The sequence below is a fragment of the Nicotiana attenuata genome, chromosome 2 (assembly GCF_001879085.1).
Source record: "Nicotiana attenuata strain UT chromosome 2, NIATTr2, whole genome shotgun sequence".
NCBI classification, from domain to species: Eukaryota; Viridiplantae; Streptophyta; class Magnoliopsida; order Solanales; family Solanaceae; genus Nicotiana; species Nicotiana attenuata.
In genome coordinates this window covers 56,412,754-56,427,650 of record NC_031990.1, presented here as the reverse complement: position 1 = coordinate 56,427,650, position 14,897 = coordinate 56,412,754, and the positions used below count along the sequence as shown (strand labels likewise).

Here is a 14,897-nt window from a genome sequence, read left to right as displayed (position 1 = left end):
AATATTTTTTCTTTAAAAAAAACTGAGAAACGAAAATAAAACGAAATGTTTAAAAAAACTGAAAGAAATGAAAAAAAAATATTTTTCAAAAACGAAAATATTTTGTTGAAAATATTTTTTTCAGTTTTTAAAAAACGAAAATATTTTATTAATTCTGTTTTTTAGAAAAAAAATTCAATTTTTACAAAAAAAAGATGCTTTAAAAAAGATGAAAAAAATATATTTTTTTGTCAAAACTTAATTGTTTTTTGTAAAAACTGAAAAAAATAAGAAGACTAAATTAGTGGGACTATTGGTGCATTAGTTTAAAAAAAGAAATATTTTGCAACTTTTTTAAGCTTTACAAAAAGAATAGTAATAATTATTTTTAATTTAGCATTGACCTAACGGTCAAAGGGCATAAGTGAACCAAAAAAGTGGATGGAGGGATATTTTTAGCCCAATAGGTGGATGAAGGGTATTTTTAAACCTTTTCCAATAATTTAGGGGCATTTTGAACCCTTTTCCGTATTTGAAAAAATAACAATTCAGAGAGAAGAATCACGTTAGATAGTGAAGATGTAAGTTACTCCTTTTTGGTAAGGGAATATGTAATTCCTCTAACCTTTTTGCACCCTACTTATCCAATAAATTCATATTCATGTAGTGTGGGCCATTAAGCAAAACGGCGGATTTCTCCTTAAAGATGTAGATCCAATTGATCCCACCACACCCCTGGGTGGTGTGGACATCAATTCTCTCTAGCGATAAGAAATCTGATTTTTAAAACCAAAAAAAAAAAAAAAACAAATTAATTAAATCGATTTTTTAAAAACCAAATCAAACTATTGAGGTTATTTTTTCATTAGTTCAGCTTTTTTTGAGTTTGCCAATTTTTTGGAAAAAAAATGTGACATACAATGCCAAACATATATTCTAATTACTCTTTAAGAAAAGAAGAAACTAAAATATGTAATGAAGTTACACATCCAGCTTCAGCTAGAAATGCATTGTCTAATTTTCACGAAGAGATTTAATAAAACTTGTACAATGAATATCTTTCTTTCTTTTATTTATTTTGGTGAAAGAATTGAAGAGTTATGATTTACCAAAGTATCTTGATAATAATATAATTGAATTAATAGAGATGAACTTAAGGACTCTATGACAAGTTTATTGTAATATAAATGGATTCTTGGACTTTCAAAATAAAATTACAAATCAAACTAGAATGTAACATTTTATTTGGATGGTTTGTTACATGTTGTATTTTATCATATTGTTACTTTTAAATATAACTACTCTCTACTCATGTGTTGCACGAATATCTTAAGTCAAGTATCACATAATTTGTAAAAAAAAAAAAAAATTAAACGCTATATATTCTAATAATATCATTTGTTAGAATAATATGATGAATTAATTAATATATCTAATTAACCGCTATCATTTGTAAATTAATATGTCAATACAAAGCGTAATTGGCCATTGCTTTGTAATTATATGTAACCCGAATGATTTTTTGAGTCAACGAAAGAGTCGTAACACTAGCATCTTCAGCGGCTAATTATCTAACATATCCATGTGATGTCAACTATCAACCTAAAATTGAGTCTTTTTTTATAAAATAATTAAGACAGTAAACATCTTATTCAAACTTTATAAGAGGAAGTTCCATCAAATTTATAAATCCTTGTGCAAATTAATTTGAATCAGTGAGTGGATAATTCAACATATTGTGTGAAATTAGTATGAATTAGAGCTTCAGTTTAAAGAATTCAATATTTAGCTACTTTACTTCAAAATATTAAATATTAGACGGTCCTTATGTATTACGGTTTTATTCAATGTGGAATAATCCCTGTGAAAAATAAGTTAAGCCTAATCCAAATAAATTTTAATTTCTTTCAGTCCAATGTGATTTAGTCTTGATCGTGCATTGTAAATGTGATCCTATAGTTCTTCATTATCTATAGTTATGCTAGCTTAGAATTATTGATATAGTTATCTTATTAATAAAAAAGAAAAAAGTTTTACTGACTGGAACTTGAAAAAGAGGGTCAAAATCAGATTTTTAAAACTATAAAACCAAATACAAAATCGTTTAAGTACGTTGGATTTGTAATAAAATATATCATTAAATGTACAAAAATTCTTTTGAATAACAATGCGTTGTCAGTATCGGGTAACAAACTCAAAATATTTTAAGAAAACAAAATTAATCAAACCATTGTTTTTCACATCTTGGAATTCAAACGAAAACTAAAAAAAAAAAAAAAATCTTCAATCTTGTAAACGAATTATTTTAATTTTAATTCTCTGAAAATGTTTGATTTTATACAATTGAACTAACTTCCTTCAATTCTAACGTATGTCCCACGTTTAGCTAGAGGAAGTTTTATTTAGTTTAAGGAGTTACTTTTTCGTATTCATTTGTAACTCTACTTCTTCCACTATTAAATCCCTATTTTACTACACCTCTTTATTCTAACTTTTATATTATAGTTGTGTCCTTTCATTATAAGTTCTTGTCAAAATTAATATAAATAGTTAAGGGTATAAAAGTCAATTAATATTTTAGGGATATTTTAGTGCTCAACATTTAGCACGAAACATTCGTGTTTCTATAAAACTAGTCTCTATGTACGTACCTCGCATGTACAACTTTAGAACTGAGACTAGATAAATGAAAAAGTAAAATAGCAAATAAGAGAGTACATATTAAAAATATACAACGAAAGATGCGACTTATATGCGGATTCCTTTTACCAAAAATAAAGTTGATTTCATGCACCTTATGAGGATATTACATTTTGTTATTAAAACTGTATTGCTGTAATAAACAATAAAACAGTAAACTTTTTGGAAAAACAGAAACAGAAAGTTAGTAGAACCAGAACGCCAAAATAAATTCTGGAAAATAATATAGGAAAAAATCGAGCCCACTGAATACACAGTGTGTCCTTAAGGAAATTATTCCCCTCAAGTACCCGAGGTGCTGGAATATATCCTCCCAGGATAGAACGATTTAACTCACCAGCGTATTGGTACCAAATACTCTAATGAACGGCGAACCACTCAATTGTCGTAAAACACACTGAAAAGTATTGTGCAGAAGAAGGATAAGATAATCAGAAAATTGAGTAAGTAAAAATTCTGGGATTCAAGGCATATTTATAGCCCATTTGGCACTGTTTCTGAAAAAGTTTGCGACCTTTCAGAACAGCCATAGATGTTGGAACAGGTGAGAATATTGCGGAAAAATTAGAAAATGGATTTAAAATAATCCGGGAAAGAAACGGGCCAGACTCGGACCGAGTCGCGGGTCATGGGTTATTTAGGATTGAATTTTCGTGAATTTTGTCCAAAAAGATTAATCAATCAATCTTTGACCAAATCCGAATCTGAATCCAAAGCCGAAGCCGAAGCCGAAACCGAGCCGAGCGAGCGACGACGACGACGACGACGCGAGGCTTGCCTTCTTCTTAACTCTTTAAGAGCTAGAAGAAGAAGCAAATGTATATATACCCATCAAAAGTCTTTTCTTCCTCCAATATGGGACAATATCCTTTTGCCAAGGAGGGAAACTCTAATATTTTATTTTCCCTCCATTTCCCATTCACCCTCTTTAAGCTACACCAAGCTTAAAGCCCAACAATCCCCCACATGAATGGGGAATGGCTATAAAATAAAGGAATGCACGGATGCGTGTGTGTTTTACATGCAAGAATTAATTGAATCTTGATAAGTAGGTTTCACTTTGAACTTTCCGTAGTGAACTTATATCGGATATACTCGGTCAATCAGTAGACTTGATATCTTTAAACCGTCGAGCTTTGTTGTATACCTAGACAACATAAGTCACACAATCAATCCTTAACCATATATGGTTCTCACGGTTGTGTTCGTTTCAGCCATGAACACCGCCTGGTTTCATGAGTGCTTAGAGAATGGGCCTTTACTTTCATTCCCCTTGAAGCGGCTTATACTTCACACTCACATAGGTGATTCCTAAACGTGTAATCCTAAAGACACACTATCTGGTCATATCCTGCCAGACTTAGCAAATCATTAAAAAGTTTTAAGCTTTATTGACTCATCAAAAAGCCTTAATGCTTTACCTCGATTTTGTACATTGTCTTCATCACGAAAATGGGTTGAGTTATTTGACAATGTTGAACCGTCATTCATAACTTTGTTTGATCTCTTTGAACCTAGCTCTTGGGATCTCTAGTCTGCTAGGTAGAGTTACCGCCATGATGACTTGTCCTAGGCCTTAACCCCATTCCGTTTGATGTTCTTTCAACTGCCTCTCTAGATAGGCCTTTTGTAAGTGGATTCGACACGTTATCTCTTGACTTTACGTAGTCAATCGTGCAGTGGCGCACACAGAACTTTTTCCAAGCGGTGTCACATTTAAATAAATGAACACATAAATAAAATTATTGTAATATGTATAAATAAGAAACAATCTAAATGCATTGATGTAAATATCATTTTAATGTTCAAAAAAGAAAGATAAAAAAAGTGAAAGAATATTTCAGGAAAAAAAAAAAGAAGAAGCTATCTTTATCACAAATAAGTAGACAGACTTAGTATGTTTCTTTTTCATGCTAGGTGTTACAGGTTCAATTTTTCGCAAATATTGACACTGCACGGCAGTAGCAATCACACAATTACTCAGCCTAACTTTTCGCACACACAGTCTGACACTTAGAATTTTCAGACTTTAGCCAAATTTAAGAACACACAGATTTACGGGTAAAATACCCAACCTTTATTATTCTCGCAGAATTACAAAGGACTCACGTTTAACTTGGCTCACAATATGCTACTTGCCAATGCCAAACGAAATACATACATAAAAAGGGGGCTGCCCATGGCAGTTTTACAAAGGGGCAGTTGGGGCAGTTAAGACAATGTGCCATGCACATGACGCTCCTACAAACAAGCTAACCATTCTGTTTGAATTAAAATTCAAACTCTTTCCCACGAAATGGCCTTGTCCTAATCAGTAGAGTCAACTGCTCATGTGCTTTGCACATGTCTTCAACTTCCAAAGCACATGCCTTGCACACCACTTGCATCACATGCCTTGCACACTAGCCTTCCAGCTTTTTGCCCACGTTTTGTCTCCAGCCCTGCTTTGTCTTGGACCTTGCCTCGCCCTTAATTTCATAGCCATGCCTTGCCATAAATTAAGTCGTCCCACTGATCCAGGCATGCCTTTGTCAAGTGCCATGCCTTTGTTGCTATTGCCGACGCCCACAAACCAAGGCTGCCTTGCCAACACACAAGGCACCTTGCCTAGCTGACCTGCCTAAGCCCATCACCAACTTAGACACACACCCAGCCTTGCACATTGCTTGTCATCACTTCCACGAACCCATGTCAAGGGACAATGTACAAGCCCTTGACACGAATTCTGCCCGACCTTCGTCAAGTCACATTGTTAGGGGCTAAAAAACCACCCCCACCGGTTGAACTCGACGCCCTCGTCGAGGTTGATCTCAAGTAGTCCTCGATTTGATCTTCAAATTGCCATAATGAATTACCCTTCTCCCACGTTGCATCCGCCTCAGGTTTGCCTTTCCATTGAATTAAGAATTCTGTCCGCCTATTCTTCTTGTGCATCCCAAGTACCCGGTGGTCCAGAATTTTTTCAATCTCGTCCTCAATCTGATTGCGCACTTCAGGAGGAGCTTTCTTCATTTTGTGCCTATCCGGATCTTCAGGATCTTCCACATAAGGCCGCAAATAACTCACACGGAAAGTGGGGTGTATTTTCATTCTCTCTGGCAGCTTCAAACGGTAAGCCACTTCGCCTACCTTCTCAATAACTTCGAATGGACCATCATATCTAGAAACCAAGGCTCTATGCCTTACCCTGGTGTCTATCTTTTTCCAGATTTGAGGAGTAAGTTTCAGCAACACCTTGTCGCCCACTTTGAACTCTAACGGACGCCTATTCTGATCAGCATATTTCTTCATGCGTTTCTGAGCCACTTTCAAACTATCTGCAGCTTCATCCATCATCATTTGCCTATCAAATCCATAACGATATGCCGCAGGACATTTCCCACCAGTCTTTTGTTGCACCATCTTCGTTGGTAGCCTTGGCTGCTTTCCCAAAACGATTTCAAATGGACTCTTCTCCGTGGATGAAGATTTGTGCAAGTTGTAAGACATCTGTGCACAATCTAATAAATCAGCCCAATTTCGTTGACTCGCAGTCACAAAATGTCTCAAATACTCTTCCAGCAGATGATTGATTCGTTCGGTTTGGCCATCAGTTTGGGGATGGTTCGCCGTTGAGAACTTCAAATTTGTGCCCAGCAAATTGAACAAGTAAGTCCAAAATCTGCCTGTGAACCTTGCATCCCGATCACTAATAACATCCTCTGGCATACCGAAATGTTTCACCACATTCTTGAAGAACAATTCTGCAGCAACTTTAGAGGGACATTCTGTTGGAGCAGCAATAAAAACAGCATACTTTGAAAACCTGTCGACCACCACCATAATCGAAGATAGCCCATTGACTTTAGGAAACCCACTGATAAAATCCATTGAAACGGATTGCCATGTCTCTTCAGGAATTGGCAAAGGTTGCAGCAAACCTGCTTCTTTCTTCCGTTCGGTTTTATCAAGCTGACACACAAGACAGCTTTTCACATAAGCTTCCACATCTTGTTCCATCTTTGGCCAGAAATAATATCGCGACAGCAGCGCCATCATCCTCTCAATGCCCGGATGACCAGCCCAAAGTGTATCATGCGTCTCTTTCAGCAACTCACGACGCAGTCCGTCACCAAGTGGTACAACGATTCTCCCCCCTTTGAAATGGAGAAGATCGTCCTCGATCCAGTACCTCCTCACAGTACCTTCCTTCACATGATTCATTATTTTTATGTACAATGGATCATTCACAGCAGCTGACTTGATCTTATCAAGAAAATCTGACTCAAGTCGTGTAATGGAATAAACAGCAGCAAAGACTTCCTTTTGACTAAAGGCATCCGCGACTTGGTTGTGCTTTCCCGGCTTATGCTCCCACACAAAATTATATTCTGCTAAAAATTCCTGCCAACATGCTTGCTTTGGACTCAACTTCTTTTGAGTTTTGAAGAAAGTATTTGCCACATTGTCCGTCCTTATGACGAACTTTGTTCCCAACAAGTAAACACGCCAGATTTGTAAGCAATGAATAACAGCAACCATTTCCTTTTCATGAGCTGAATATCTCTGCTCCGCTTCATTCAACTTCCTGCTTTCAAAGGCTACAGGATGACCTTCTTGAACCAGCACACCTCCAACAGCCTTGTCGGACGCATCTGTATGAACTTCAAAGGGCAACTCAAAATCAGCAAGCCGCAAGATAGGTTCTGAGGCAATGGCTTCTTTCAACACATCAAATGCAGCATTGCATTTTTCTGACCAATCCCACCTAATGTTCTTCTTCAACAAATCCGTCAAAGGAGCAGCTTTCTTTGAGTAACCAGCAATGAATTTCCTGTAATAATTAGCCAACCCGAAAGATCTCAATTCTTTCACCGACTTAGGCGCCTGCCACTCCACAATGACCAGCACCTTGTTCGGGTCTATTCGTACCTGATTTTGGCTCACCAAGTGCCCAAGAAATTTGATCTCCTGTTTAGCAAATTCACACTTCTCCACTTCACATATAGCTTGTACTCCCTCAAACAAGACAGCACTTTTATCAAATGTGACATGTGTTCATCCAAATTCCGACTATAAATAACAATGTCATCTAAATAGACAACGACAAAGTCATCTAAGTGCTCATACAGCACGTCATTCATGAGGTTGCAAAACGTAGCAGGGGCATTTGTCAATCCAAACGGCATAACAAGGAATTCATATGAGCCATACCTCGTAACACAAGTAGTTTTAGACTCATCACCTTCAGCTATCCGTACCTGCCAATAACCAGACCTTAAATCAAGCTTTGTGAACCAACAAGCCTTGCTCAATCTATCCATCATGTCCTGCACCAACGGAACCGGATATTTGTTCTTCACAGTCACCTTGTTCTACGCCCGATAATCAACACACATCCGAAGCGTCCCATCCTGTTTCTTTTGAAATAGAACAGGTGCACCAAATGGAGCTTTTGATGGCTGAATCAGTCCCGCATCAAGCAACTCGTTCAATTGTTTCCGCAATTCAGTCAACTCTTTTGGCGCCATCCGATAAGGAGGTTGAGCAGGAGGCATCGAACCCGGCATCAACTCTATCTTGTGATCTATAGCCCTCCGTGGTGGCAGATTTTTAGGCAACTCCGGTGGCATCACATCAGCAAAGTCACTCAAAATTTGAGCGACGCAGTCCGGCACTTCAACCTTCACATCGGGCTTCACCTCGACCATAGCAGCAAGGAAAGTATCATCTCCCCTTTTCAACCCTTTCTCGACCATCATGGCAGAAATTAATGAAGCCTTCCGTTGAGTTTCATTCACGTTCTGTCTCCTATGTTCATTCCGTGCCCATGCTTGCATTCCAGAAATAAAATTATGCAATTTATCATCCTTCGACATGTTCTGAATATCCAGCATTAAGGAAGTGAATTCCTTAATATAATCACGAATAGATGCCTTAGACGTTTCAAGCGATCCCTAGCAAGCCAAGATGCATTGCTAGGCAAGAATTGGTCCTTCATTTCCTTCCGAAGTTTAGCCCACGTATCTCTCTTGGGTCTGCCCGCACTTTCATCATCAGCCATGCGAGCTCTCCACCATAATTTAGCATCTCCCGTTAGGTACATGCTTGTAACTGTGACTTTCTCTCCGTCCGGAACTTTGGCAGCAGCAAAGTACTACTCCATATCCCACAGAAAATTCTCCAATTCCTTAGCACTAAGCGCTCCACCAATCTCCTTAGGATCAGGGATCTTCACTTTACAACGTTCTTCACTCACTTGGCCTGGAGCAGCCAATGCCCGTCGAAGAACAGTAATTTCAGCATTCAAAGTTTCGATCTCCTTCTTTAGATCTTCAACTTTACCATCCGTAGCCTCACAGGTTTGTTGGATCCCATCACGAAGCTGATCCATGCCATCCTTTAGACGGTAAATCTCAGTAATTAGATCTGCCATGTCTAAAGGATCATCAGTCACGCCGATCAGCGCCTCCAACTGTTGCACACGATCACGCAACTCTGATGTTCCACCAGCCATGGCCATAAGTCACGACCAAAGCTCTAATACCAGTTGTTACAGGGCCAATTTTTCGCAAATATTGACACTGCACGGCAATAGCAACAACACAGCTACTCAGCCTAACTTTTCGCACACACAGCCTGACACTTAGAATTTTCAGACTTTAGCCAAACTTAAGAACACACCGAATTACGGGTAAAATACCCAACCTTTATTATTCTCGCAGAATTACAAAAGGACTCACATTTAACTTGGCTCACAATATTCTACTTGCCAATGCCAAACGAAATACATACATAAAAAAGGGGGCTGCCCATGGCAGTTTTACAAAGGGGCAGTTAGGGCAGTAAAGACAATGTGCCATGCACATGACACTCCTACAAACAAGCTAACCATTCTATTTGAATTCAAATTCAAACTCTTTCCCACGAAATGGCCTTGTCCTAATCAGTAGAGTCAACTGCTCATGTGCTTTGCACATGTCTTCAACTTCCAAAGCACATGCCTTGCACACCACTTGCATCACATGCCTTGCACACTAGCCTTCCAGCTTTTTGCCCACATTTTGTCTCCAGCCCTGCTTTGTCTTGGACCTTGCCTCGCCCTTAATTTCATAGCCATGCCTTGCCATAAATTAAGTCGTCCCACTGATCCACGCATGCCTTTGTCTAGTGCCATGCCTTTGTTGCCATTGCCGACGCCCACAAACCAAGGCTGCCTTGCCAACACTCAAGGCACCTTGCCTAGCTGACCTGCCTAAGCCCATCACCAACTTAGACACACACCCAGCCTTGCACATTGCTTGTCATCACTTCCACGAACCCATGTCAAGGGGCAATGTACAAGCCCTTGACACGAATTCTGCCCAACCTTCGTCAAGTCACATTGTTAGGGGCTAACACTAGGGTAGTATTGCAGAGGTATGGTCAGTCCAGTCATTTTTAAATTGACTTACTATAAATAAATAAAAAAATAACCGAATTATACAACACAGAGGATCGAACATGTGGCTTCTTGGATTATGTCACAATTTTAACCGGTGGACTAGAGAGTGCATGTTTGTCCAGTGGTGTCACCCAATATTATTTCACTGCTTTTGAATGTTCAGATATCATTTTAACACATATATTTAGTTATTTATTCCGATGAAGCGGTTCCACGTGACACCGCTTTACCCAATGTAAATCCGCCCCTGCAATCGTGATAACACCACTAGAGAGTATTGTCTAACGGTATTGTGTCTCCGTCGTATATGACGAGATTTTCCGTTATACATAACGCTCCCTGCCGTGCCTATTACCACTTGACTATCACAATGTATACAAATAGGTGCCAAAGGTTTGGGCCAAAATAGAATATCTTTCAAGAAATTCCGGAGCCATTCAGCTTCTTCATCGGCCTTATCTAAAGCTATGAATTCAGGTTCCATTGTAGAACGGGCGATGCACGTTTGTTTGGATGATTTCCAAGACACTGCTCCACCCCCAATTATGAAAACATATCCACTCGTGGATTTAACTTCAGATGATCCGGTGATCTAATTTGCATCACTATATCCCTCGATGGAAGGATATTTCTTATAATGCAAAGCATGATTTTGGGTATGTTTCAGATACCCCAAAACTCGTTTCATTGCCATCCAATGTATTAGATTGGGATTACTTGTAAACTGACTCAGTTTGCTAATAGCACATGCAATATCTGGTCGCGTACAATTCATGATATACATCAAACTTCCCAATACTCTTGCATAGTCCAGTTGTGAGTCACTTTCACCTTCATTCTTTTGAAGTGCATAACTCACGTCAATTGGAGTCTTGGCAATCTTGAAATCCAAATATTTGAACTTGTCAAGTACTTTTTCAATGTAGTGAGACTGTGATAATGCTAGACCTTGTGGAGTCTTATGAATTCGATTCCTAAGATCACGCCAGTAGCTCCTAAGTCTTTCATGTCGAATTTGCTAGCCAGCATGTGCTTAGTAGCATTTATATTTGCCATACTTTTGCTCATTATCAACATGTCATCAACATATAAACAAACAATGACTTCATGACCTAGAGTGTTTTAATGTAAACACATTTGTCACACTCGTTGATTTTAAACCCACTTGCCAACATTGTTTGGTCAAATTTGGTATGCCATTGTTTGGGTGTTTATTTAAGTCCCTAAAGCGACTTAACAAGTTTGCACACTTTCTTTTTTTTTTTACCAGGAACCACAAAACCCTCAGGTTGTTCCATGTAAATCTCTTCCTCCAATTCTCCATTTAAGAAAGTTATTTTAACATCCATTTGATGGATTTCAAGACCATACATGGCTGCTAGTGCCACTAACACACTAATAGATGTTATCCTCGTTACTGGCGAGTAAGTGTCAAAGTAATCAAGGCCTTCCTTTTGTCTATAACCTTTGACAAGAAGTCTTGCCTTATATTTGTCAATAGTGCCATCAGCTTTCATTTTTCGTTTAAAGATCCATTTCGAACCTAAAGGCTTATTTCCTGGAGGAAGATCAACCAATTTCCATGTATGATTATCCAAAATTGATTGAATCTCACTATTGACTGCTTCTTTCCAAACGCGGAATCAGAAGATGACATAGCTGCTTTAAAAGTTTGAGGCTCATTTTCAAGCAAGAATGTCACAAAATCTGGTCCAAAGGAAGTAGATGTTCTTTGACATTTGCTACGCCTTGGATCTTCTACACTTGGAGTATTTTACTTTGGTTCTTCCCGAGGTCGCTTAGGTCTTTCACTTAACGACTCACATTCAGTTTTATACGGATAGATGCTTTTAAAGAATTCAGCATTATCTAATTCCATTATCGTATTAACATGAATTTCGGGATTATCTAATTTATGAACCAAAAACCGACATGCTTTACTGTTTGTAGCATATCCAATAAAAACGCAATCTACCATTTTTGGTCCGATTTTAACCCTTTTAGGTGAAGGAACTTGTACCTTTTCTAGACACCCCCACACTTTGAAATATTTTAAGTTAGGTTTTCTTCCTTTCCATTTTTCATATGGAATAGATTGCGTTTTGTTGTGGGGTGCTCTGTTAAGTATTCGGTTAGCTGTAAGGATAGCTTCCCCCCACCAACTCTGCGGTAATCTGGAACTTATTAATAAAGAATTCATCATTTCTTTAATGTTCGATTTTTCCTTTCCGCAATTCCATTGGATTGAGGTGTGTAAGCCTGTAAGGTGCAGTAGTTTGATGGATAATTCCATATTCCGAACATATTTCTGCAAACGGAGATTCATATTCTCCACCCCTATCACTTCTAATCATTTTAATCTTTTTATTCAATTGATTCTCCACTTCATTCTTGTATTGCTTAAATGCTTCATCCTTACTATTAAGCAAATAAACATAACAATGTCGAGTGCAGTCGTCAATAAAAGTAATAAAATACTTTTCCCACCTCGAGATGTTGTCGACTTCATATCGCAAATGTCAGTATGAATTAAGTCTAAAGGATTTGAATTCCTTTCAACAGACTTATAAGGATGTTTTACAAACTTAGATTCAACACATATTTGACATTTCGATTTATTACACTAGAATTTTGGCAATACTTCTAAATTAATTAACTTCCGCAAGGTTTTATAATTTACATGTCCTAAACGAATATGTCATAAATCATTTGACTCCAATAAATAAGAAGAAGCTGAAATTTTATTCATACTGTCAATAACCATTACATTGAGTTTGAAAAGGCCCTCCGTGAGGTAGCCTTTTCCAACATACATTTCATTCTTGCTTACAACAGCTTTATCAGAAACAAATACACATTTGAATCCATTCTTCACAAGTAAAGAAGTAGAAACTAAATTCTTCCTAATAGTAGGAACATGAAGAATGTTGTTGAGCGTTAACACCTTGCCGGAAGTCATCTTCAGGAATATCTTCCCATAACCTTCAATCTTGGTTGCTGCATTATTTCCCATGGAAATCTCTTCTTCGGGACTAGCAGTAGAGTAAGTCGCAAATGCTTCTTTGACAGCACAAACAAGTCGAGTGACGCCAGAGTCAATCCACCACTCCTTTAGATTTCCAACTAGGTTGCATTCCGAAAGCATTGCACACAGATCATCAATGTCATCATTCTTCTCCACTATGTTGGCATGTCCCTTCTTCTTATCCTTTTTCGGGAGACAACAATCAGGGGCTTTGTGACCAGCTTTTCCACAATTGCAGTAGTTTCCCTTGAATTTCTTTTTGTTCTGCTCCTTAGTCTGTCCAGAAGACCTCTTCCTCTTCTTACTTTTTGGAGCAGTTTCCTCAACGATATTAGCTCCCATGATTGTTGAATTTTTACAAGACTTCTTCTCGGCTTTTTGTTATCTTCCTCCATCTTGAGACGAATCACAAGATCTTCCAACTTCATTTCTTTGAGCTTGTGCTTAAGACAATTCTTGAAATCTCTCCACGAAGGAGGGAATTTTTCAATCATTACAGTCACTTGAAATGCTTCATTCACGACCATACCTTCAGCAATAAGGTCGTGAAAAATAAGTTGAAGCTCCTGAACTTGGGTTCCAATAGTTTTGATGTCTATCATTTTATAGTCTAGAAGCTTGGCAACCACGAACTTCTTCAAGCATGCATCTTCAGTCTTGTACTTCTTCTCAAGTGCGTGCCATAATTCGTTCGAAGTATTCACCGCACTGTACACATTGTACAAGTCATCCTCTAAAGCTCTTAAAATATGGCCTTTGCAAAGAAAATTTGCATGTTTCCACGCCTCAACAATCATGAATTTCTCGTTGTCCGACATGTCCGCAGCAGGCACTGGAGGTTCTTCACTGTTGATTTTTGCATACCAAGTGTGGTAAGCCAGAAGAACACCCTCCGCTGCCATCCTTTGAAGTTGGATCCAGAAAATTTCCCCGGCTTCTCGGTTGGTGGAATAGCAGTCCGGCTTGACGAGGCTATCGTCGTTGCCGCAACAGTCGAAGAAAAATTTCCGTTATCAATTGCCATTTCTCACCGTTAACAATAGTAGAGTTCAATTAATGGCAAAACTAGAACAGTAAACAATACTGTAATTAACAATAAACAGTATGTATGATAAATAAAAACCGAAGATTTTATATACTGTTTCACAGAAAACGATGAAGTTTTTATGTTCTTCAAATCGTTTTCTGAATTTCAATATTCTGATGAAGTTTTTATATCTTCAAATCAGAATAGTAAAATTTAGAAAGAGTAGAAAACCACATAGGTTTTAATCTCCACAAATAGAATACAGAATATAATAAAATATTTTCCTTAAGATTGTTATTAAAACTTTATTGATGTATTAAACAATAAAACAGTAAACTTTCTGGAAAAACAAAAACAGAAAGTTAGTAGAAACAGAACGACAAAATAAATTCTGGAAAATAATATAGGAATAAATCGAGCCCATTGAATACATAGTGTGTCCTTAAGAAAATTATTCCCCTCAACTACCCGAGGTGCTAGAATATTTCCTCCCAGGATAGAACGATTTAACTCACGAGCGTATTGGTACCAAAAACTCTGGTGAACGGCGAACCACTCAAGGGTCGTAAAACACACTGGAAAACATTATGCATAAGAAGGAGAAGATAATCAGAAAATTTAGTAAGTAAAAATTCTGGGATTCGAGGCATATTTATAGCCCATTTGGCACTGTTTCTGAAAAGGTTTGCAGAAAAATTAGAAAATGGATTTGTAACGACCCGATCGGTCGTTTTGAGCTCTAG

The 14,897-nt window shown here is 37.8% G+C and overlaps 1 pseudogene; it reads right to left on the bottom strand.

The window, feature by feature from the left end:
* Nucleotides 12,235–14,151, bottom strand: LOC109219950 (annotated as a pseudogene).